This window comes from Amblyomma americanum, chromosome 6 (assembly GCF_052857255.1).
Source record: "Amblyomma americanum isolate KBUSLIRL-KWMA chromosome 6, ASM5285725v1, whole genome shotgun sequence".
Classification (NCBI taxonomy): domain Eukaryota; kingdom Metazoa; phylum Arthropoda; class Arachnida; order Ixodida; family Ixodidae; genus Amblyomma; species Amblyomma americanum.
The window spans coordinates 70,769,840-70,794,321 of record NC_135502.1 but is presented as its reverse complement, the minus strand read 5'-3'; the positions used below and the strand labels follow the sequence as shown (position 1 = coordinate 70,794,321).

General features: G+C 46.5%; 1 protein-coding gene across 5 annotated transcripts in view; it reads left to right on the top strand.

Annotated features, from left to right (window-relative positions):
* Nucleotides 1-24,482, top strand: part of LOC144093677 (uncharacterized) — a 377,080-nt gene that overhangs the window by 238,725 nt on the left and 113,873 nt on the right. The gene's annotated exons all lie outside the window — the stretch shown is intronic.

Below are 24,482 nucleotides of genomic sequence, written 5' to 3'. Positions count from 1 at the left end.
GGCTCGCTGCAGGTGTGGCAGCTTAACCTTATGCATTTCAAATGCCTTGCTATGCGACCATGTTTACACACTCAGCTTCAACCATTACCAAAAAAAGTGTGGTGATACCTCGTTCTGAATAGCTGGAGCTGCTGTGGACTGTCCTTGATTAGGCGCCGCATATGCTCTTAGAAAAAATCAAGACCTCTCGAAATACCTCGTTGTGGAGTCAAAAGATCTGCCATGTCCTCCCCCATGATCTTGTGTTGCTGCGTGTGCTAGAAATAATCAAGACATGGGTTTAACGTCCCAAAGCGACTCACGCCATGGGCTATGAGAGCCGGCATAGTGAAAGGCTCCGGAAATTTCAACCACCTGGGGGTCCTTAAACGTGCATTGACATCGTACAGTACATGATATTAAGTGTGCATTTTAATGAGTGGAACCACTAACAATTCCAAACAATCACCCTAATATGCAACCCTTTAAAGGGCAGTTAATTTAAACCTTACCACTGACCTGAAAGCGTAGTGGAAGGAAAGTCATTTGGAGGTGCTGGGTTGAACTGATGGTCCTTTCTTGGAATTTTTCGCTGCCCGTCTGCTTCAGAGTCTAAACACTTCATACTTGCTGCACATATAACTAAACAAGATTATTTCCTGCTAAAGAAAGAAAACACTGCATGTGTGTGTGTTGTCATTTTCAAAGCACTTAGTGTTACGGTGAGCTAAAGAGGATTCTGAGCTCGTCTTTTTACCGTGGGAACACAATCTCTACGCTCCAAGAATTCGTAGACACTTCGAATAACTTGTTATCCTGTGTAACCGATTTCCCTATTAAATCGGATTAAACGTCCTGGCCCCTGCCATTTTTTTTTTCAGCTGACCATCGAGAGTAGGAGGAGTTAACGCACGGAATGCCTTTCAGCCAGTCGTGTGACAGTCTCGATTTTGCTTTTATTTTGTTTTTAAGTTTCCGTGCATAGTTTTAGTCGCAGACAACATGGCAGCAAATTAGGCGCACGGAAATAGAAATACGCACATACTCTGCTTACTCCATCGATGGCCGAGCGGCAAGCCGCCATGCGACTCTTCCTACTCTCGATGGCCAGTTAAAGAAAAGTGTTCAGTGTTGGTATTCTATGTCTGTCTGGATGCGAAATGAGTTGTCTGTGCGTGTGGCAGCTGTTGCATCTGGAAAACGTAACTTCCTTCCACAGTACATTTCGGGCAAGAATTGTAACTGCTATGTCCTTTTGTCATGAAAACAAATGACCTGGCTGGGGCGTCACATAAAAAGCCTTTAAGTGAAACACTCCTGACGTTTTCTGACTAGACCGTTTTGCACGATATGACTCAGTTCGGTAATGAACCTGCGCAAAAAGTCATTTCCAGATTGTGGCTTGCCTTTTCCTTCAAACACGCCAACAATGAAAGGAGGGAGGTCACTTTTTGCGATCTTGCACTGTATTGGCCATAGCTGCACCTTGGAACTTTTAAACAGAGGAAGTCCGTCTATATTAATATAGAGAGCCAACACAGAAGGTGTCTCCGCTGAGAACTGTAGAGTTTTCAGCAGTCCATTAGCAAGTCTGAAGGGGCAGTACTTGCCCGGCGTAAGGGAGGTTATATTCGCAGAAAGTGCCGTTGACCTAGGAGTTTTTAGGAGGCTTCTGCAGTCGCGTGGCAAATCTGCAAAGCAGCTATGCTTTGACAGCAGTTTGACAGTAGTTTCCCTGCGCGGCGGGAATATTCTCTGGATCGTACATTTGAGAGGTGGGTTCTGGGCTGTCACTGTGGACCAGCTCTCGAACTGCTGGTTCTGGATTATGCACTCCTGCACATTCGCCGAGACTTCCAAGCGCAGAAAACGTAGCACGAGTATTTCTTGCAGCTGCGCGTGCTGCCCATGTCTTTGCTGTCGCTTTGGGCATAGCTAAAATAACTCGTTCTGTACATTATGTAGACGGTGCTGCAACATACCTTTGTAGACACAGAGCGATGACCATGCCGAACTGCTACAACTTCTCGCTGCTGTCAACTTCGCCAATCGAGGTATGGCTATGTGCCGCGTGGGACGATCTATGTACGACGACGCCTACTAGCAACACGGAACAAGGCAATGTGAGCTATGCCAGGCGCATCCCAATCGTAGCCACGTGCAGACTAGAGGAGAGTTGAAAGAGGTGCCCACCCAACAATCGCATCCGCCGAAGCAGCGACACTGAGCAACCAGCAACATACCTCCTGCTGCCTCCTCCCCTCCTCAAGGCAGGAAAGGGAAGCAAGCAGCAGGGCGCTGAGAAAGGTATGGAAGTAGTCCTCACGAAAAAATAAGGGGTCTAAGACACGAGGAAGTGAGAGCATGGCATCAGCAATAAGAGTGAGTGCATTAATCAAGCTCATGACAAATGCATCATGTACAAGCCTGCAGGCCCCTTTTCATATCCGTCCTGGGGCACCCGCTACTGCTTTTCCATCCGGACCAGCCGCTGTCCGTTGTCGACGTGCCGCCGGCCCCTCAGGGTTAGGTGGGTTACCTCAAGCACCTCCGGGACGCAGGATTTGGGGCCCGCCTGGTTCATTACCGCTGGAAAATCCGCTGGTCCGACGGGCAGAGTGACGGCCTCTCTTACTGCCAAAAGGCCGAGAAGTGTTCTGTTGGTGGCGGTGCAGCTTGTGCTCTTATTTTTGTGGTGAAATCACAATACACCTATGCTTTGAAACATGCGTCACATTTCTGTGGCTTTCTCTTATGCCTTACTTTACTGCAAGAGCATTTTTGAGTTGTACAACTGATGTTTGATAGTTATGTTTTACCATACTTGTAACTGGTGTCATCATCTGCACCATTCTTAGACAGCTGTTGTCTACTGAAATACATGGCAAAGCTTGTTCTGAGCAATAATCATGCTCGGCCATGACTTGCGACGCCTGTGGCGTTGAGCTGGGTGCCTGCGAGTGCATAAGATTAACGCTCACAGCTCTGTTATACTTCAGCGGCAATGCAAGCATTGATTTCTGGTGATGCTTTCGACGGTGTTACATTGGGGCGCCTGCCCGTCTGTATTTGCAGCGTCGTCGGCAAGGATCACCCTGGAAGCCATTACTAATCTTCTTCGGGGTGGTTCCGATCCCCGCGACGAGGGTCGCTCGCACGCAACCTCCCCAGTACCCCGATACGCATCATCGCCGGATGGATTCCGGGAACCAAATAAGTTTAGTAAAGGCCCGAGGAACGCCGCCGCAGAGAGCGCCTAGCATCTGAGGACCGCTCCTTGGCCGCACCGAGTGTGGTGCTGCACTGGATGGACTCTTGACGGAACTAATTCGGCTACTGGACCCGACCATGCGATCATGACCGACGCGTTGGCTAATGGCACAATCAATTTGGCTTAGAGTAGGCCGACCTGTGAATCGAGAAACAGGTGTCAGCCCCGCGTGGGAACTTTCGGCTCGCTAGAAAACTCCCTCCGCGGTCGGCCTGGGCTCAGACGACATCCTCACTTGCTGGCTCGACACTCCCATCCTGGTGGAGACGTCCTTCACCTGGGCAATCTAGGCTGCTTACATGAGTGGATTCTCAGATTTCTGGAAGCCCTTGAGCTCACCGCACTTGGCGAAGTCTATCTAGGTTGACGGCACATTTGCGCGCCAGGTCACGGCAGTGGTGCGAGTTGATACCACCGTCCAACATATCTGCCCAGACGAGGTGCTCGTTGGCAGTCAGGCTCATCTTGTCGCACTTGATGTACTGGCAAAAAAAGTCCACCATGTCCTGTACCTATGGCCGCTCTATATGAATGGAAAGTTTTCTCATCAGACGGACGATTAACAGAATTTCCGTCCATTTATATTCGCCTAAAGTCTGGAGGTTAGTGTTTTTACACGTACAAAACCTTTGGTGGTACTGCTAGGGGAGCAAGCGGCAAGCGAGCCGTGGCAATGCGTTACAAACTCATTTTCTCACTCAAAGGCACCATTAATTAAATTAAGCCATGCTGCACGCCCTCGTGACATCATCACTGACATCTCACAAAGACCAGACATTAATAAGCAAGTGCCGGATGGTCTGCTTTGTGCGTGATCATCTGCTTGGATCGGTTTTAAAATTGGACAGCAAGTGCAGTGAATATCTTGATCCTCTTACGTGCTCCCTTTTAAATGCTCCTCCTCGATGCTCCATTTTGCATCCTCCATTGTGATTATTCCTCCTGTAACAATGTAAATAAACCCTCTCGTAACTTCCCTGCCATCATCCAACAACTTTTGCTGTGGCAGGTTTTCAGAAGGATGTTACGAATGTACCCCGGTGATATGGGAACAAAATCTATGTCATTTTATGCACGGCCAGCATGCATGCTTGTGTCATTCTGTTATCCGCTTGCAGAGTTGCGTTGCGATTTCAGCTCCTGCCTGTTAGTAGCCACCACTTGCTGTGGAAAGTTGTTGCAGCTGTGCCGGTCTGCACTGTGCTGCTTGGTGGTGAAAGAGAAACTGCAGCTGGTGGTGGCATGCCAACAGCAGCTGACGTCAGTTGGGCTCAGCACTGCCTCCGGGTTCGGCAGCTCTTTGCCTGTAGTTCTGCATATGGCTCTCATACCTAAAGGGGAAGTGAGGTGGGAAAGTTACAAGCATTCACTAAGCTAATGAGGAACGTGCTACAACTGCTGCAGCTCGGACGCGGAGTACGGAGTACGGTGTCGGCCTTCAAGCGTCCTCGTACCGATGGCGAAGTTTGGGAGGTAGCAACAGCCGCTGGCTTTAGTCCTCGTTCCAGAGGCATTGACACAGGGCCCGCTTTTAATGTGCTCTCTTTTTCTTTGATGAAGTCTTTCTTCTTTGAGATAACTCCATGGTTATCTTCGTGCCTCCTTTATTGTCTCCTATATTGCCTCCTATATTGAGTGGACACGCTCAAGTTGTACAATATCTTTTTTGTTATCTGGGTCCCATGTTTTGCAGCGCTCACAGCGTTACTTCTGCCTCGTTTTCGGTTTCGTCGTCTTCTCTATCTCTTCCGAAAATACCACTGCACTCTTTTTCTCTGAAATGGCATGTACCAATTAACGTGCCTTTCTTTAGGTCTAGTGTTTTACTGCTGTCCTAAGCGCACGAAACCACCACCACACGAATACCTCACCACTTCATACACCAGTTTTCACCACCGCAACTCTTCCACTGACCACCGCATTAAGGCATTGGGTAAGAACAAATGTCACTTCCTTACTTTTATGCACCGGCCACCCATCACAACTCCAGCAACAGCATACAAAATGTTAATGCATGCATGCATAAAGCCCAAAGTAACGAGAGAATTTTTACCTATATGTTGCTTTAACATTTTGCAGCCAGTCGTACTCACCTCTCAGCTGTTAGGTTTTCCGCATCTTTGACATTCTTCTCATAAAATCTGCACCAGCATTTTCTCTTCCTTTAAAGGCCTCGGTGCTCCCCGCAGGGGGGCGTCTGCAGCTTGCAGGCGTTGGTGGGTGGCGACACCACGGGTTCCCGAGCATCCGCAGGGGTATGATGGTGAACAGTGCATCACCGAGCACCCGTGCCTCGCCGTGCGTGGCATCGCCATGTTCGGGGAAAAGGGGATCCTGGTGGTTGAGCCGATGCCGAGCGTTTGGACCCTTAAGGCCCCTCGGCGGAGGCAACACACCACTTTGGCCCAGCTTCCTGTAGACGGCACCTCCTGCCTCACCCGACCGGGGGAAATCCGCAGTCGCCTTTTCCTATCCTCCCCTCTATCTTTCACTTTCCTACCCCTTTCTCACAACTCTCCTGTCTCCTACTCACTTCTAGTTTCTTCATTTTTTTCCTGGCGGCGAGGGTTAACCGTGTGTGGCCAACCACCCTGAGTTGTGTCATATTGGGTTATAGTTGGGGTGTACAGCTGGCATGGATAGGACTTGTGTGCAAGTTCCTGTCCTGTCCCCAAGTTGGGCTCCATGGTGGGTGGCTGGCATCATATCTGCCCACCGATCCCTCAATACAGTCCGGGGTGTAATTTCAGAGAATGATTTCCTGCACCTCACTAAACAAGAAATCAAAGAAGGGCTTTCTGAACAAAACGTCGTTGATGTCCACAGGATAAAAAGAGGGCAATGAAATCCCAACAACATTTTACATTTATTTGCACATAGTACTCTCCCAGACCCCCGCAGGGGGGCGCCTGCAGCTTGCAGGCGTCGCGACGGTGAGTGGCGACACCGCGGGTTCCCGAGCATCCGCAGGGACATCCCCGCAAGGGGATGATGGTGAACTGTGCATCACCACGGACCCGAGCACCCGCGCCTCGCCGTGCGTGGCATCGCCGTGTCCGGGGAAAAGGGGATCCTGGTGGTTGAGCCGATGCCGAGCGTTTGGACCCTTAAGGCCCCTTGGCAAAGGCAACACACCACTTTGGCCCCAGCTTCCTGCAGACGGCACCTCCGGCCTGACCCGACCGGAGGGAATCGGCAGTCGCCTTTTCCTATCCTCCTCTCCATCTTTCACTTTCCTATCTCTGTCTCACAACTCTCCTATATCCTACTCACTCCTTGGTTTTTCCTGTTTTCCTGGTGGCGAGGGTTAACCTTGTGTGACCAACTACCCTGAGTCATATTTGGTTATAGTTGAGGTGTACAGCTGGCGTGGGCAGGACTTGCTTTCAAGGTCCTGTCCCGTCCCCTTGTTGGACTCCGTGGTGGGTGGCTGGCACCATGACCGAAAAACAAAGTTTTTTTATGGCTCCCCAACTTTCAAAACCTGATCGCTCTCTCAAAAGAGGGCGGAACGAGGCAGACAACTTCTTTCAAAAAAGAAAAGTAACTTTCCCCAAATATCATGTGATCCACAGTGAACAACAAGATAAACAGGCAAGAATAATATCCCCCTTCCTTGTGTCAAAGTGCTTGACTGAAACCCTAGGCATTGGTTATAAGCTGTCAAAAATGGCCAGCGGCGACTTACTGCTCGAACTGTGTGACAATGTCCAACATTCTAAGCTCTCCGACCTAACGTCCATAGGGGAAATCCCGGTCTCCGTGACTCCTCATTGCTCACTAAACACTGTCCGAGGCGTAATATCGGAAAATGATTTCCTTCACATAACTGAAAAAGAAATGCTCGAAGGGCTCGTCGACCAAGACGTCATAGATGTCCACCGAATCAAAATCCGGAAGGACAACAAGGAAATAGACACAAAACACATGATCCTGACGTTCAACACCAGCACCCTGCCCGACACAATCGACGTGGGATATTTGAAAATCAATGTACGACCATACATACCAAACCCTCGCAGGTGTTTCAACTGCCAAAGGTTCGGCCACGGCTCACAGAGCTGCCGCGGTCGTAAAACTTGCGCAAAATGTGCCTCTAACGATCACCAGTCTGATGTATGTGACGCAGCCCTGTGCTGTCCAAACTGTGAAGGAGAACATGCTGCATACTCCAGGGCGTGTCCGTCCTGGAAGAAAGAAAAAGAAATTATCACCATAAAGACCAAAGAAAACATTTCTTTTAAAGAAGCGAGAAGGCGTTTTGCGCTTACAAACACATTCTCCTTCACAGCAAAACAAAACTTCGCTGATGTGGTGCGCAGGGGCGTAGCACCGCACAGCACTCCGGCACCTGCCAAGGCCGCTCCCACCGAGCCTATGGCAGGGCCATCCACGCCCCAGGCAGGGTCAGCGAAAGCTGCCCTGTCACTGCCAAAGCAGGGACCGCCGGTCCATGGGTCGGCATCCCGCAGGACCTCCCCCCGTCGGGAGAGGCCTGAAACTAACACAACCGCGGCTGCGCGGTCCTCCAGCACCTCTGTTGAGGTGATGGATACAACACCCACTCCGCCTCCATTACAGCGGCGGAACAGCTCTCTTGAGCGAAAAAAAGACAGGCCCCTCATAACGGGCCCACCTCATAAGTAAATCTCCTTTCATTTTCTTTTAAAAACACAAGCATGGCTTTTTTAATTCAATGGAATTGTAGAGGACTTATGCGGAATTATAGTGACATAACAAATATTTTAGGGTCAATGTTACCCATAGTTTTATGTCTTCAGGAGACCAATCTTGGTCCACAACATGTACATATCCTGAAACATTATCAAACTTTTAGACGCGATCGCGAGCAGGCAAATCGACTCTCAGGAGGCGTCGCAATTGTCGTCCAAAGCGGCGTCCCTGCTCGAGAAATCAAGCTCAATACAAAACTTGAGGCGGTTGCAGTCAGCATCGTCAGCTATAAAACACTAACAATCTGTTCCGTATACATTCCTCCACATTTTACACTAACAGTCCATGATCTAGAAGAATTGATAGATGAACTTCCAGAGCCATATCTGGTAGTTGGGGATTTTAACGCTCACTCCCCTTTTTGGGGAAGCGAGCGCTGCGACTCTAGGGGGCAAACAATCGAAGATTTTATCCTCTCAAATAACATCTGTCTTTTAAATACAGGAAAAGCAACTTATTGTTGCCCAAGCTCGGCAAAAATGAGCTTTCTCGATTTAGCTTTCGCATCACCATCGCTTTTTACAGATTTTAAATGGGATGTTTTAAATGACCCCCTGGGAAGTGATCACCTACCTATTATCATCAGCCTCTCATCGTCTACTGCAGTCATCCCCACAAGACCACGGCGCTGGAAACTTCACCTCGCCGACTGGTCACTTTTTACAGCAAGTGCCACACTAGAAAAAGAATTTTTTGAAGATCTCAGCATAGACGAAATTAATGGAAAATTTACTACATGCATAATATCGGCCGCTACACTAGCCATACCACAAACAACAGGACTCGTACACAAAAAACATAAAGTATGGTGGACACAAGAATGCACATTGGCAAAAAAACAACAAAATAAAGCTTGGGGCTCTCTGCGTCAGTATCCCACAGCGGAGAACTTGATAGCCTTTAAGAGGGCCAAGGCCAGAGCGCGATTCGTTCGGAGAACTGCCGAGAAATCCTCGTGGCAGAAATATGTGTCCTCTATAAACAGCTCAGTAACCTAAAAAAAATGTGGGAAAAAGTTCGAAGATTCAGTAGTGACCATACCCCTTTCACACTTCCTCTACTGACTACACCCGGGACACAAACATCATTAGAAGAACAGGCCAACATACTAGGTGAGCATTTTTCTGAAGTTTCCAGTTCGTCCAATTACACAAACACGTTCCAGAAGCACAAAGCAATAGCAGAAAAACAAAAACTTCCATTTGCAGCATGTATGAACGAGGACTACAATCAACCCATCACACTCCAGGAATTGATTAAGGCATTATCTTCTGGTAAAAAGACAGCACCAGGCCCAGATAATGTGCATTACGCAATGCTTGCCCATCTCTCTGAGGCTGCCGTGCAGGCATTGTTGAAATTCTTTAACAAAATATGGACAACTGGAAATATACCTGAGGAGTGGAAGAAAGCAATAATAGTACCTTTTCTGAAACCCGGAAAACAACCAACAAGTCCTAACAATTACAGACCGATAGCCCTCACCAGCTGCATCGCTAAATCTTTCGAAAGCATAATAAACACTAGACTGACCTTCACACTTGCATCTCGCCGACTCTTAGATTTTACATCAATGTGGATTTAAGAAAGCATGCTCGACCACTGATCACCTTGTCCGCCTAGAAAACACCATCCGAGAGGCGTTCATCCACAAACAGCACTGTATCGGTGTCTTCTTCGATTTGGAGAAGGCATATGATACCGCGTGGAAGTTCGGCATCCTCCATGACCTAGCAGACCTAGGGATCCGCGGCAGGATGCTGAACTGCTTGAACGATTTCCTGACTAACCGCACATTCAGAGTCCGTCTGCGAGCAAATCTATCAACGACATTCACCCAAGAGAACGGCGTACCCCAGGGATGCATTTTAAGTACGACACTCTTTATAGTAAAAATGAATTCTTTGGCCAAAGTAATACCTAAGTCCGTAATGTATTCAGTTTATGTAGACGACATACAGATAGCATACACTTCTTCCAACATACTGTCCTGCGAGAGACAAATACAAATCACACTCAATAAACTGGCTGCTTGGGCAGAGAAAAATGGATTCAAGTTCTCCCCTCAAAAAACAGTAGCTGTTTTATTCTCATTACGACGAGGCCTACAGGTCGATCCCAATCTGTGCTTGAATCAAACCACACTGCCAGTCAAACAGGAACATAAATTTTTAGGCGTCACTTTTGACAAGAAACTTACATTTCTGTCACACATTAACAACCTGAAAAAGAAAGCATCCCAAGCCCTCAATGTATTAAAGGTACTCTCGCGAAAACGGGGGGGGGGGGTCCGATAGAGCATGCCTATTGCAAATATATCGCTCTTTGGTGCGCTCCAAGCTAGACTACGGGTGTGTGGTATATGGTTCGGCAAGAGCATCCTACTTGAAACGACTGGACCCTGTTCATAATCTTGGTTTGCGCCTATCAACTGGAGCTTATAGAACATCCCCGGTAAAGAGTCACGTACATCCTAAAAACCCGCTCTCTCCCTAAACATCTCTGCTATCCCATTGTTACCAAGTGCCCATCCAAAAGATTATTTAACAATAAACCACAATCCATCCGGCCACTAATAATGCACCTACCTTCAGTGTGCGACTTCACACTGACACACTTACATAAAAAGGAAATGCCACATCAGCTCATACTACAAGAATTCTTTGAACTGCAAGAAAAATATGACACCTTCACTGAATTCTACACTTATGGGTCAAAAACAGAAAGTCATGTTGGATGTGCAGTAATTCAAGACAAAAATGAAAAAATGATACGACTGCCACAGTATGCATCGGTTTTTACGGCTGATAGTTATGCAGTCTTTGTAGCCGTAGACCAAATAGTAAAAGAAAACATTAAAAATAGCGTCATTTACACCGATTCACTGAGTATGCTCAAAGCGCTGCACTGTAGAAACGCCGCTGAACCCATTATAGGAAACATCATACATAACATAATTAAAATAAAAAAACAAAATCATAACATTATATTCTGCTGGGTGCCCAGCCATGTTGGAATTGTAGGTAATGAGAGAGCAGATGCATGCGCAGCACAAGCTCGAATTGATCAAATAAAACAAGATAACATACCACACAGGGATTTTTTGAAATTAGTGCACAGTAAACTCAGAATTAAGTGGCAGGCTGCATGGGAAGAATACCGAAGTTATTTTATGTCGGCTACGCATTGGGCACACACACCTTACACACAACTTTTTACTGACAAAACAAGACAAACCTCTTTGCGAAATGTGCGGCGATGTACTCACTGTAAACCACATTTTAATTTCATGTAGAAAACTGGAACAACTAAGAAAAAAATATTTTACAACACTCTACAATGAATACATCCCATTACACCCCAAGTTGCTTTTAGGTGATCAAGCACTGGTTGATCTTTCAAGCATTTTTAAGTTTCTTAATGAAGCCAATGTTTTAAACAAACTCTAGGTATAAAAAGTGTAACATTTAACAAGAACCTAACCTTGTGTTTGGCGCATCATAGCCATAGTTGCTTTTGCGCCATTAAAATCAATATAACTAAACTAACTAAACTAAGTTTTTCCTCCATGAAAACGCAGCCGCCGCGGTTGGGTTCGAACCCGGGAACTCCGGATAAGTAGTCGAGCGCCCTAACCACTGAGCCACCGCGGCGGGTCAGTCAGGTGGTGGCTGCGGCCGCGCGCGACCGCGCGAGTTGGTGTCCAGCTTTTCCTCCGTGACGTCACGCACCGGCGCAGCGCCCCTAGCGGGAGGAGCGGGAGTCAGGTGGTGGCTGCGACCGCGCGAGTTGGGGCCCAGCTTTTCCTCCGGCTGCATCGTGTGCCATGGGGCACACCACACCGGGAGCCGGAATTGGAAGCACCGCCTCGTGGTCCGGAGACAACAACCACATAGGCTTAACGAGGGTGCGGCCCAGCATCACGTGGAAGGTGCGGCCCAACATCACGTGGAGCATCACCCGAGATCCAGGCACCGATCTTCGAGCCGGGCGAGGAACCGCACAAGTTCAGACCGGGGCAGAAGCAGCAGCCGAACCAACAAAAAGGTGAGCTGGCCAAATCCGGCCTCCCAAAAGTTCCTTCTCCCGAGCGCTCAATTCCACAAAGAGCTTAAGGCGCGTGACGAGGAAAACGCCAGACTAAAGAAAGAAATGGCGGAGCTTCGTCGACTTGTCATGGCCTCGAGACAGCAAAGAGCACAGTCACAGCAAACACCTGTGCAAGCCCCTCTTACAGCACCCATTCCCGCATGCGAGGCTATGGAAACAGACAAACGCACCGCAGTTTTAAAAGACCCCCTCCCCCCGCGGAGAATACCCAAAACAAACGAGCTGCCGAAGCCTCTGCAGGCGATGTACCGCAGCCGGCTACGCCCGCTCCAATCACTACAAGAGTGGATAGCATTCAGAACAAGGTAGACAGCCTAGAGGTTAGAGTAGGAATCTTAGAGGCTAAGGTAGATGCCTTAGCAGTGGAATTCAGACCTTTCCAAACTCAAGTAATCTCTATGTTCCAGCAAGTGATGGAGAAGCTGACCGCATTGGAGAACAGCTTAACATCATTACAGCAAAGAGTGGATCACCAATATGGCCCCGTCGCAACAGATTGAGGTATGGCAGTGGAATTGCAGAGGCTTCCGGCGCAAACGGGGGAATCTGCAGTTGCACATTCAAGCACAACAACGTCCACCAGACATTATTGCTCTACAAGAAGCTAGTGGCGCGGTCAAATTACCGAGGCGTTTCTTCCGCCAGGATATGATGCCGGCTCAATTACGGGCGTGTCCACCGCCGTATTATTGCAACGCAATATTACTGCTCTACAGCACTCCATAGAAAGTTCAAAGGAAGATTACGTCCTCCTTGAAATTTTACCCAAGAAACGAGGAGATACAAATTTGTTTCTGCTTAATGTATATAGCCCACCCAAAGATAAGGGTACCGGTATACCGGAATTACTTATCAAGACTCTGAAACTAGCGACTAAAGCCCAGCTATTAATAGTAGGGGACTTTAACGCACCACACCCGGAATGGGGATACACTAGAGCCGGTCCCAATATGGCAAGTGGTCCAAAATCTAGGCCTAACTGTCCTGAACCCCCAAGAAATCACGAGACTAGGCAACAGTATATGTAAAGACACGTCGCCAGACCTAACCCTGGCAAAGAACATACAAAACCGAACATTGACTAACACAGGACACACGCTCTACACAACATATACGACCAAGATGAACATGCAGTATATGTAGATGCCGCAGAATATCCCCAGAAACAAGCGTTCGCACTAACGGCGGTGGATACGCAAGGTAAACTGATAGTCTCCGGCACTACCATAACGAAATCCTCGGAAACGGCAGAAGAGGCGACAATCGCCCTTGCTATCATTAACACAGAAGCTACTACCATACTCAGCGACTCTAAATTTGCCGTACGCAATTATGCGAGGGGCAGAATTTCTCTGGTTTGACCGACGTAGACAGAATTATTGAATTGATATGGGTCCCGGCTCACTCGGGGAACCCTGGTAACGAAGCGGCACACATAACAGCTCGAGGATTCGTCAGCCGAGCAGGGGACGCTGTCGTTCCTGAGAGTTTTTCGAAGGACGGCCTATCATCTTCTCACGATATTACTAATCATTTTAAACTTGAAAGGAGGATATTCCCTACTCCAGACAAAGCCTTTAATAAGGAGCAGGAGACCACTTGGATGCGACTCCAGACGCGATCCTTCATGACGCCTTACCTGTTGTCAAAATTCTACCCCGGTGAATACGACCCTGCATGTACATTATGTGGTGATTTAGCCACTTATGATCACCTATTGTGGAATTGTAAATAGGAGCCGCCCCCGAAATCTCTAATACAGGTTCCTACTCTCGAGCATTGGGAGGCCGTGTTGGTCAGCTCAGACTTGGGAGTTCAAACCCGGGTCATTGAATGGGCTACCCAGGTCGCTGTCAGCCGTGGGCTGATAGCCACCTAGCACGGATCGTCTGCATTCTGCCTTTTCTGACGAATTAAATGTTTTCCAATCCAATCCTCCGGCTGTCGTCACGTCACGTGGTTTGGTGGCTGCCCGGCCGCGCCCAAGGGCTGAACTGAGTGATTGCAATATGCAACGCATAAAAGCAGTTGTAATCCCGTATGTGCACGGCGTGAGTGATCCTTTGAAGAAAGCTTTGGGGCGGCCCAACGTAAGGGTGGTTTTTACTGCACGTAACAAACTGGAGAAACTTTGCAAAATGGTCAGTCGAGAAGAAAGGCGGCCAAAACAGTGTGAAAAGAAACACGAGAGAGGAAAACGGCGTTCCTCAGGGATGCATTTTAAGTACTACATTGTTCATAGTAAAAATGAATTCTTTAAATTGCATGCACATCTTCTAGCCTGGCAACTTGTGAAAGACAACTACAACTCACAATAAACAAATTAGCACTTTGGGCAGACAGAAATGGATTTAGGTTTTCTCCACAGAAAACTGTTGCGGTTCTTTTCTCGCTGCAGAGAGGACTGCAGATTGATCCCACCCTCCACTTGAACGACACCACACTTCCAGTAAAACAAGAACACAAATTTTTAGGCTTAACTTTTGACAAAAAGCTAACGTTTCTACCACATATAAACACCCTAAAAAAGAAAGCCACCCAATCCCTGAATATACTCAAAGTACTCTCTCGGAAGCGTTGGGGATCCGATAGGAGGTGCCTATTGCACATCTATCGCTCTCTAGTACGCTCTTCGTTAGACTATGGATCCATAGTGTATGGGTCTGCGAGGCCATCATACCTTAAAAAGCTAGATCCAGTACAAAACCTCGGGTTGCGCCTTTCAACTGGTGCTTACAGAACATCACCCATAAATAGCCCTTCACGTAGAAGCAAATGAACCGACCCTCACCAACAGGAGAACAATGCTTACCTGTGCATACGTACTGAAAATAAGGTCGCTACCGAAACATCTTTGTTACACCATAGTTACAAAATGCCCGTCCAGAACACTGTTCACCAACAAACCTCAAGCTGTAAAACCATTGCTCCTCCGCTTTGAAGAAATATGCCAAGAAATAAACATACTAGATGCACTTCCTGATGTTGCCCAGAGACCCGATAGGTTGCCACCTTGGCACTTGCATTCAAAAAAGACATACCCCACTGGAATATATACAGCAAGAGTTTCTTGGAGTAAGTGAAAAATACAAAAATTGCACAGATTTCTACACGGATGGATCTAAGACAGCACTCTATGTAGGGAGCGCGATAGTGCAAGGGAAATTGGAAAAAAGTAGTCAGGCTGTCTCAGTGTGCTTCAATATTTACAGCTGAATATTACGCCATTGCTCTAGCTGTAGAACAAATATTGAAGAAAAACATACAGAACAGTGTTATCTACAGTGACTCCCTCAGCGTAATTACAGCAATAAACCCCAGAAGTGCAACTGAACCTTTAATAGGAAACATAATACATAATGTAATACGAGCTGATTCACAAGGACATACAATAAAGTTTTGCTGGGTTCCCAGTTACGTGGGCATCAGCGGAAATGAGAGCGCTGATGCAAGCACCGCACTTGCCCTTAACGCAAAAATAAAACCAGTAAACATACCGCATAAGGACTGCATCAAGTCAGTCCAGAATAAATTGAGAGAAAAATGGCAGGCCTCTTGGGACAACGAGGTTAACAACAAGCGGCACTTTGTAAAACCTGTCCTGGGTGAATGGAAGACCTGTAGGCACCAGGAACGATTTATTGAAGTAATTTTATGTCGTCTCCGCATTGGACATACACACATTACACATAATTTCTTACTAACGAAACAAGACAAACCTCGTCGTGAAAGATGTGGAGACGAACTAACAATAAACCATATTTTATTCTCTTGTACAAAACTCGAAAAACTAAGAAATAAGCACTTTACGAAGTTTTATAATGAATACATTCCTTTACACCCAGCGCTGCTTTTAGGCGAAAATGCCATTGTTAACATATCTTCCGTTTTTAGTTTTTTAAAAGAAGCAGATGTTCATCAGAAACTGTAAACTTTGATCCACAGCTTTGCTTTAAAATAAGATGCATTTCAGCCATTTTCTCATTCCATGAGAAGAGGGCTGAGGTGGTTATTTGAATGGTTGGGAGCTTCAGGATCCTTGCCCAGCCAAGGATGGCTACTGAGGTTATCTGACCTTCTTGAAAGCGTTTATTTTTAGCCATTTATAAAAATTTCTTCTTTCTCTTATTACTACCAGAACGCTGCTTATGTGCCATTAAACCCAACACAACTACAACAATGAATTGCCGGAGCCATATCTGGTAGTTGGCGATTTTAACGCTCACTCCCCGTTTTGGGGAAGCGAACGCTGTGACTCTAGGGGCAAAATAATCGAAGATTTTCTCCTCTCGAATAATGTCTGTCTTTTAAACACAGGAAAGGCCACATATTGTTGCCCAAGCTCAGCAAAAATGAGCTTCCTTGATTTAGCTTTCACATCACCGTCTCTTTTTAACGATTTTAAATGGGATGTTTTAGCCACTCTAGATAAAGAATTTTCTGAAGACCTCAGCATAGATGAAATTAATGAAAAATTTACTACATGCATAATATCTGCTGCAACACTCGCTATACCACAAACAACAGGACTCGTACAGAAGAAACACAAAGTATGGTGGACAGAAGAATGTACATTTGCAAAAAAAACAGCAAAATAAAGCATGGGGCACCCTGCGTCGGTACCCCACTGCAGAGAACTTACTCACATTTAAGAGGGCCAAGGAGAGAGCGCGGTACGTGCGCAGGAGAAAACCTCCTGGCAGAAATATGTGTCCTCTATAAATAGTTCAATACCATCAAAGAAAATGTGGGACAAAGTTCGTAAATTCACTGGTGACCATACTTCCTTCACACTTCCGCTTTTGACAACACCCGGTACACAAACATCGTTGGAAGAACAGGCCAATTTATTGGGCGAGCACTTTGCTGAAATCTCAAGGTCATCCCACTACACACACATTCCAGAAACAAAGCTATAGCTGAAAAACAAAAACTTCCATTCGGAGCAGGCATGCAGGAAGACTACAACCAGCCCATTACGCTCCAGGAATTAAATAGGGTATTATCTTCCGGTAAAAAGACAGCACCAGGCCCAGACAATGTGCATTACAATATGCTTGCCCACCTCTCTGATACTGCCGTACAGGCACTGTTAAAATTCTTCAATAAAATATGGATGACTGGCAGAATACCTGAGGAGTGGAAGAAAGCAGTAATAGTACCTTTTCTGAAACCCGAAAAACCACCAACAAGTCCTGACAATTACAGACCAATAGCCCTCACCAGCTGCATTGCTAAATCTATTGAAAGTGTAATAAATATTAGACTCACCTTTGTACTCGAATCTCGGCAACTATTAGATGTACATCAATGTGGATTCAAAAAAGCATGCTCAACCACCGATCACCTTGTCTGCCTAGAGAACACCATACGGGAGGCGTTCATCCACAAGCAGCAGTGTATCGGGGTCTTCTTCGACATGGAGAAGGCATACGATACCACGTGGAAGTTCGGCATCCTCCGCGACCTAGCAGAGCTAGGTATCCGAGGCAGGATGCTGAACTGCTTGAACGACTTCCTGGCTAACCGCACATTTAGGGTCCGCCTAGGAACAACTCTCTCCATGACTTTCACCCAAGAGAATGGCGTACCCCAAGGTTGCATTCTAAGCACGACACTCTTCGTAGTAAAAATGAATTCGTTAGCCAAAGTAATACCCAAGTCCATAATGTATTCGGTTTATGTAGATGACCTACAGATAGCATGCACTTCCTCCAGCATATCGTCCTGCGAGAGACAAATACAAATCACAGTAAATAAACTGGCTGCTTGGGCAGAGATAAATGGGTTCAAGTTCTCCCCTCAAAAAACAGTAGCTGTTCTGTTCTCATTGCGACGAGGCCTACAATTCAAGCCCAACCTATACTTGAATCAAGCCACACTACCAATTAAACCAGAACATAAATTTTTAGGACTCACTTTTGACAAGAAACTCACATTTCTACCTCACATTAACAACCTTAAAAAGAAAGCATCCCAAGCCCTCAATGTATTAAAGGGGGTCCGATAGAACATGCCTATTACACATCTATCGCCCTCTGGTATGCTCCAAGCTGGACTATGGGTGCATAGTATACGGTTCAGCAAGAGCATCCTACTTGAAACGACTGGACCCTGTTCATAATCTTGGTCTGCGACTATCAACTGGAGCATATAGAACATCCCCGGCAACAGTCTTTACATTGAAGGTAATGAGCCTGCACTAGAGGATAGAAGAGTCACACTGACATGCGCATACGTCCTAAAAACCCGTTCTCTTCCTACACATCTCTGCCATCCCATTGTTACCAAGTGCCCATCCAAAAGATTATTCAACAATAAACCACAATCCATCCGGCCACTAATAATGCGCTTTGAAGATAAATGTGAAGAGTTAGGAGTACTGGATGCCCTGCCGAATATTGCACAAAAATATGAAAATTTACCACCATGGTACAGCCTGCCTTCAGTGTGCGACTTCACACTGACACACTTACATAAAAAGGAAATGCCACATCAGCTCATACTACAAGAATTCTTTGAACTGCAAGAAAAATGACACCTTCACTGAATTTTATACACTGATGGGTCAAAAACAGAAAGTCATTTTGGAAGTGCAGTAATTCAAGGAAAAAATGATACGACTGCCACAGTATGCATCGGTTGTTACTGCCGAGAGTTATGCAGTCTTTGTAGCCGTAGACCAAATAGTAAAAGAAAACATTAAAAATAGCGTCATTTACACCGATTCACTGAGTATGCTCAAAGCGCTGCACTGTAGAAACGCTGCTGAACCCATTATAGTAAACATCATACATAACATAATTAAAATAAAAAACATAACATTATATTCTGCTGGGTGCCCAGCCATGTTGGAATTGTCGGTAATGAGAGAGCAGATGCATGCGCAGCACAAGCTCGAATTGATCAAATAAAACAAGATAAAATACCACACAGGGATTTTTTAAAATTAGTGCACAGTAAACTCAGAATTAAGTGGCAGGCTGCATGGGAAGAACACGCAAACAACAAACTGCATTCTATAAAACCCGTTTTAGGAGAATGGAAATCATGTAGACATCAAGAACGTTTCACTGAAGTTATTTTGTCGGCTACGCATTGGGCACACACACCTTACACACAACTTCTTACTGACAAAACAAGACAAACCTCTCTGTGAAATGTGCGGCGATGTACTCACTGTAAACCACATTTTAATTTCATGTACAAAACTGGAACAACTGAGAAAAAAATATTTTACAACACTCTACAATGAATACATCCCATTGCACCCCAAGTTGCTTTTAGGTGATCAAGCACTGGTTGATCTTTCAAGTATTTTTAAGTTTCTTAATGAAGCCAATGTTTTAAACAAACTCTAGTTATAAAAAGTGTAACATTTAACAAAAACCTAACCTTGTGTTTGGCGCATCATAGCCATAGTTGCTTTTGCGCCATTAAAATCAATATAACTAACTAACTAACTTTAGACAACGTGCAAAAATGCGGCTGCCTTGATTCTGTGAAGGCATTTCGTACATGCAGTACAAACAAACTGGCGGAGTGTCGCTCTGTTTTAGTCTCCGTCAAGAACCACCATCACACTCAGTACCTGTACTATGTAAGGGCCGGAGTGCACAAGACATGGCAAAAATAAACAAAATGTTATCACAACACACACCTGCAGCACAAAAGCTAGACTGGGCTGCCCAGCCGGCAGCAGGGTTTCAATGATGTGCTGCCCACCGCCACACCGGGCTACAACGGATTGCTGCACTCAGCTTGCTCTGTGTTGCAAGGCCTAAGTGCTCCAAAATGAAGCTTTGGAAATAGCACTTTGGAACTAGACACCTATTCTATAAAACATTTGTTTTGAGTGATTTCCAGCGACACGCTAGCTTCACAATGAAATGAGCGCTTTCAAACAGAGCAAAAGAATCAAAAGCAGTCATGCACCAAAGACCGCAGTTCACAAGTGCAAAGTCTGAGTTGTCGGCAAAACCGTCACAGGCAGCCGTGCACAGCATCATACCTCTGCGCGCACATGTCTGCACATTAATGCCGATTCCGCAGGGAATGACAGCTGCGCTATTGAAAGTGCAAACTGTCTTAAGCAGACACTTTTTTGAAATCTAGGTAATGAGATAAACAGGCATATACCGGGTGTCCCAGCTAACTTGATCCAAGGGTTACAAAATGGTTAGAAACAAACGAGTGAAACCCATTCCATATTGGTGACAGCCATCTTATGCACTACAGGAATTTTTTCGCAATTAATTATTAGTTCAATTAAGTTTAATTATCTAAATAAATAAATATTGACTCTAGACAAGAAATTGCATTTCAAGAGTCGTCGAGCACCTTCAGAAACATCCCCTTCCATCGTTTACGATACGCAAACCCTCACTGTGTCTTTTTCCCAGCTGCAAAGAAAGCCTGCGAAATGCAAAATAAACCACGTGACTAACGCACTTGCGCGCCACCATCGTGCTGCTCAAGCGTGGTTTCAGCAAACGGAATCACCTGCAGCCTTGAGTCGACTGCCCCGCAGCAGCGGCAGGCCGATATGTTGGCGATGGTTTCTCGCCTGCGTCAGCCAGTGGCACCCATGACGGTGCTTGTTGCCGCCACCAACATATCGGCCTCCCACTCGTGCGGGGCCGTCGACTCAAGTTTGCAGGTGATGTCGTTTGCTCAAACCACGCCTGAGAGCAGCACTACCTTGGAGTTCAAGTGTGTTATTCACGCGGTTTATTTTGTATAGCCAGTTGCAACTAGGAGTGCTAGCACTTCGGTTTTCAGTGCTGTTTCAGTGTTCGGTTCCGTTGCGCATAGATGCAGCTGATGAAGACGACGATATCCAAAATACAGCGCAAGAGACTGGTATTTTATGACGCAGAATGTTCGGCTGCGGCGGTGTGGCAGTCGACGGCGGCAAAAAAGCGCTCCGCTGCCGCCGACGCCGGCGAATCGCCCGGAAAAACGCCCATGCGGGCCACGCTTAACGCAGTAACCAGCAAAACGTATGCGTTCTCGCCGCCTCGGGTTCGAAACTCACTCGCGGCCGTAAAACATTTTCGATTATTTTATTTCAGGTCAAGTAAATTTCAGACATACAAAGAGGCCACGTCGAAATCCAAAATTGAAGCCTCAGTGCTGCAATGAAAAATGCGACCCCGTTAGCCCGCTGTTCTACCAGCTTGTGGAGGCAACGGTTGCTACCAATGCGGCCACTCGATGGAACCGCATCACCGAGTGGCCGTGGCTCTCATCTGCTCACTCACTGAAAAAGGCAGCGCGTTGGAAATGTTTTCCTTAAGCCCCAACTCGATGGGCACATCCTAGGCGTACGGCAGAGCGCCTGCGCGCCCAGCCCCGCGCCGCGACGAGCGTCGAAAAAAGGCATCTACCTCCATGCTCTTTAGTGCTGGCGCGTTCCCCCACGAGCCGACTGAAATAATTTCAAGCGTGAAGAAAGGGGATTTGGGGGAGCTGAAAGGACCACTTAAACCGCGAAGGAAAGTTCCAGGAAACTGAAAGGGCTTCAAGCCATGAAGAAAAGAGTCCCCGAGAGCCCCCGCGGTTTTCCTAATGTGCTTTCCGTCCGCACAAAGAAGCACCAGAGTATAACACAGTTTTTTCTACCTCTTTCATTTCATTTCCCCATTCTGCCTGCTATCCTGCTATCCGCTGCCCCAGCTCAGGTGCTTCAGTATCGATGGCATATGCCGGGGCTAGCAAAAAAATTTTCCTTCCTTTTCGTCATTATTTCAATAAAACCACCACTACTACTACATGCCTCTGACGCCGTTCTGTTCTCCTCAGTACTCAATCCACATGGTCTTGGCCCGCCTTCGCGGCGTGTATTGGCGCCTGAGAAATGGCTGTTGGACAGACTAAGAGAGGAGGAAAAAAGCCAGTGACTTTTGTTCTTTCAGAGCGAGAACCTTATAGGGTGTGCGAGTATCGCATTTTTGCCTGCGAACTGAATAGTTTCGAATTATTATGAATATAGGCAAAGAAAAAATACATGTTGCTGGTAACGACTGAAATGCGCTAACAGACGGGACAGAAAAGAAGAACACATACACATGCGATGGTGTCTGTATTCTCTTCCGTACCGTTGATGCTGTCCAGTCGTTTGCGTCAACATTCACCAACCAGCCCGACCTAGCCCTATTCAGTGAACAAAATATCGACAGTGAAAAAAAGTTTTTCGCACAACAGAACAAGGAAATATGTATCAGACCATAACTTTATTTTGGTCGTTATTGTGGGGGGATTCACTCGTTTGGTTTTACGAGGTTTAACGTCCCAAAGCGACTCAGGCTATGAGGGACGTCGTAGTGGAGAGCTCCGGATATTTTCGAGCATCTGGTATTCTTTCACGTGCACTGGCATTGCACAGCACAAGGGCCTCTAGAATTTCTCCTCTATCGAAGTGCGACCAACGTGGACGGGATGGAAGCCGCGTTTTTCGGGCCAGCTGCCGAGCACCATAACCACTGAGCCACCGAGGCGGCCCCAGGGTGATTTGAATAATGGCAGCAATAAACTTTAGTTTGTATGGCAATACTGTGAAAACAACTCGTTGGATAAAATTACTCTGTTCCGTTTAAAATTTAACCCCTCACGTTCAAATAATGCCTACATGACAAAGCTCATGAAATGCTGAGCTGCTATTATGTACTGAATCTTAAGAAAGCCCCTAAAGGTGGTGCAATATTTTCTTACTGGCGGAGTGACGTCAAATGCTGCTACCTGAACAGCACGACAAAACCCAAAAACATGCCTCTAACAAAGAAGAAAAACTTGCTGTTACAGCGCGTGCACAACCATTCCTTCGAGGCTCCCTCACGACCCCTAACTATAATTGACCACCCCGCGCCTCTGACAAAAGTGAAAAACAAGCCTCGCAACCAATATGCCCTATTTCTTTCTCCCTCCCCTCCCAACTATCTATCACCCGTATCACCTCCGGTATTCACTCCCTCTGGCCTCTTATCTATCCATTGACTGCTGCGCCATGTGCTGTCTGTTGTTATAGCCACAGAGCGATGAAACTACTTCCAAAACGTCAGATTTAAAGGCAAAATTTATTTGAAAAGGTACTTGTTGCATAGCTAGAGCTATTTCAATGGGAATTCTAGCATTGAATGAGTGTCGCCCAGTCCAATCAGGCGTGACTGCGTGCAGACACGGCACATCACCCGTGTGGTGGCACGTCGCATGCGACCTTACACATAGCATGACATGTGAGGTCGATCGAGGCGAGACATTTTGTACAGCGTCAAGTCTAAGTGGGATTTCCAGGACAGACCACCACATTAGCGGTGTCTGCCGTGCATATTGCCAGCCACTCCACCGATCCCAAAGCGATTCCCTTAAAAAGTCTAAAGCAAGCGCCATTTGGCCAGGTTAAGTAAAAAGCGGTGACGCATGCCTCGCAAGCACGAAGTGCTATTTAATTAGCTTAGGTTTAGACGAAGTTAAATTACTGTTTCTGTCTGAGGCATTGTGTGAAATCTTGTAGGTTGGTTAGCTGTAAAAATGTGAATACAGAACACAGGCATAGAAGCGGTTGCGCTCGATAGAGAAAACGATAAAATAAACCTGGCTCAGCATTGTACATAGCGTTGGATTAACGAAATTCATCGAAAAAGTACTCGGGAAATGAAGAAAGCCGCCAAACTTAATGTTGACATGAAGATCGTTTCAAAAGTCAGCAAAAGATAGCAAACGTTTGGAAATTATTTTATGCTAAGCGATAATTCGAAACGCCTGGCGATGTCCACGCTACGCTGACAAGAAAAATCTACAGTGATTGTTTACATCCCAATCATTGCGAAAGCACAGATTTGTGATGCATGTAGAAGACAACGATGAGCGGGCAGTGCCGCGGTACGGAGCAGATGGAAGTTGACGAAGACGACGCTCTGCAACGTACAGAGTGCGGGGCAGTTTATTACGAGGCGTGTTCGCGGGCGGCGATAGTCTCATTTGTGTACCATCACAGGGTACAACTTAGGACTTTTATGAGAGAAGCGACTTTCCACCGGACTGTTTTGCTCTTTGAGGCGGTGTCTATCTTTGCCGGCTTTTAGTTGTGTTGCCTTTTGTCAAGCTAGTGCTGTGCAGCCACCAGCTGAGTGCTTAGTAAATAATATGTACATAGCCCCTTTATATGCATACATAACCTCGGGCAGTAAGCACCATAATGGAAATAAAATGCGCCGATCGATATCCAAGTAGTCTCGCGCAGTGGCCTTGTTCGCGTCTCTTCGGGTTCGACTCCCATTCGTGGATATTTGTGATTGCCTTTTCTGCCTCTTTTTTTCTATGCTCGGGACGGAGTGGACATACATAGGCAAGAGATGATTTTTCTAGGCTCTCAACCTCCGGATTAGTG